This window comes from Tasmannia lanceolata, unplaced genomic scaffold (genome assembly GCF_043159265.1).
Source record: "Tasmannia lanceolata isolate RefF3 unplaced genomic scaffold, GAP_Taslan_0.1 ptg000273l, whole genome shotgun sequence".
NCBI classification, from domain to species: domain Eukaryota; kingdom Viridiplantae; phylum Streptophyta; class Magnoliopsida; order Canellales; family Winteraceae; genus Tasmannia; species Tasmannia lanceolata.
This window is the reverse complement of record NW_027518948.1, coordinates 135,001-137,500: the sequence shown is the minus strand read 5'-3', so window position 1 is coordinate 137,500 and position 2,500 is coordinate 135,001.

The following is a 2,500-nucleotide window of genomic DNA, read 5'->3' as shown; positions in this document are numbered from 1 at the left end:
AGCCATGGCAACGCGGATGATGGCTCGCTAGTGCTGGCGCCGTGCACAGTGGCCTCGCACACTCGCCCTGCACGCTTCCCTTGCACGCAGCCTTGCACACTAGCCTCGCATGCGAGCCTTGCACCCTAGCCATGCAAACTAGCCTTGCACGGTAGCCATGCACACAAGCCGTGCACATTAGCCATGCGCACAAGCCCCGCACACTAGCCTTGCGCACAACCCTTGCACACAAGCCATGCACTCGAGCAATGCACACAAGCCTTGCACTCAAGCAATGCACACAAGCCCTGGACACTAGCCTTGCACACGGGCCTGGCACACAAGCCTTGGGCACTAGCCTTGCGCACTAGCGTTCCACATGAGCCTTGCACACTAGCCTTGGACACTAGCCTTGCACACAGGCCTTGCACACTAGGCATGCTTGGGCGAGCTGATCCCGCATCAAGTCGACGGGTCTAGGCATTCTTGGGCGCAGATCCCGCATCGTCTCGTCGCGTCTGGGCGCAAACACGTCGCGTCTCGTTGCGTCTTCAGAAGTCGTCGCTAACAGCACCTTTGGTTGCCACTGGTGGTTAGGCTGGTTGGTTGCGCAAACCCTATAGGAGGGTGGCATGCTGGTGGGCGTTTTTGCCCGGATAGGCACTAGAATGTGCAGATTTTGGGCGTTTTTGCCTGGATAGGCTAAGGAATGGGCATGCTTTGGGCGTTTTTGCCCGGATAGGCACCGGAATGCTTGGCCTTGGCTTGTCCTAGCAAGGCATTGCTGGGTTGGGCTCCCTTGGCCTTTTGGGCGCCTTGGACGATGTCTTGCGAAGACCATGGGCACAAGGCCATGGCATATGGTGAGGAAAGGACCACGGTTGCCAAGGTTAGGCACCGGAATGCTTGGCCTTGGCTTGCCAAAGCAGGGCATTGCTGGGTTGGGCTCCCTTGGCCTTCCGGGCGCCTTGGACACTGTCTTGGGAAGACCATGGGCACAAGGCCATGGCATATGGTGGGGAATGGACCACGGTTGCCAAGGCTAGGCATATAGAGAGGAATTGCATTTTTGCCCGGATAGGCACCGGAATGCTTGGCCTTGGCTTGCCATAGCAGGGCATTGCTGGGTTGGGCTCCCTTGGCCTTCCGGGGGCCTTGGACGCTGTCTTGGGAAGACCATGGGCACAAGGCCATGGCATATAGTGAGGAATGGACCACGGTTGGCAAGGCTAGGCATATAGAGAGGAATGGATCACGGTTGCCAAGGTTGCGCAAGTTTTGGGCATTTTTTGCCCGGATATGCCCAAGTATGCCCCGATAGGCCCGTTACGCCCCGGTATGAACGCGTATGCCCGGATTGACTCGGTATGCCTTGGGATACATGCGTATGCCCCGATAGGCTTGGTACGCCCCGATATGCGCACGTGTGCCCCAGTAGGGCTCGGTATGCCCCGGTATGTACGCGTGTGCCCCGATAGGCCCGGTATGCCCCGATATGCACACGTGTGCCCCAATAGGGGTCGGTATGCCCCGGTAGGTACGCGTGTGCCCCGTAATGCACGTTTCGCAGATCTCCCCGCATGTCCCGCCCCTATATGTAATACTTACTTACTTACTTACTTTCTTTCTTGCTTGCTTGCTTGCTTGCAATGGTTGGGAGTGCCCGGCATGCCCCGCTGCAGAGACCAAGGGCGCAATGACTTGGCACCGCGGATGCCGGGACTCCGGCACTTCCCGTGGCACTGATGGTTGGTTCCAAAGACAAAAGGCCGTGCAAGGCCACCGCACCGCGGATGATTTTGCTCGTGCTGGCGCCGTTGTGTGGCCAAAGAACATGCGCGAATGCTCGTGTCGGAAGGGTTGGTGTCCTGGCCCCGCGGGTGTCACGAATGCTCGGTTGCGAAGACCATGGGACCAGAGCCATGGCACGTCGGATGATGGCTCCAGCTGGCGCCCCGGCACTTTCTGTGGCATTGATGCTCGGTTTCAAAGACAAACGTGCGCAGGGCCAGGGGACCGCGGATGACTGCTCGTGCTGGCCCCGTTGGGCGGCATTGATGGTCGGTTGCAAAGAAAATGCGCGATTGCTCGTGTCGGGGCCTGGCAAGCCAAGGCCAAGCGAGCCATGGCAACGCGGATGATGGCTCCAGCTGGCGCCCCGGCACTTTCTGTGGCATTGATGCTCGGTTTCGAAGACAAACGTGCGCAGGGCCAGGGGACCGCGGAGGACTGCTCGTGCTGGCCCCGTTGGGCGGCATTGATGGTGTGTTGCAGAGAGCATGTGCGATTGCAAGTGTCGGCCGGGTTTGGGTTCCCTTGGGCTTTCGGGTGCCTTGGACGCTGTCTTGCGAAGACCATGGGCACAAGGCCCCGTCCTGGCCCCTTGTTCGATTCGCTCTCGTCTTGCGCTTGCTTCCAAGGTCCTCCATGACCTTCCCCATGGCCTTGCTAGATCCCCCCCATGACGCATGACCTCTGTCCGTTGATTGGTTTTGAGTGCACACCATGCCCGGCTTGGCAC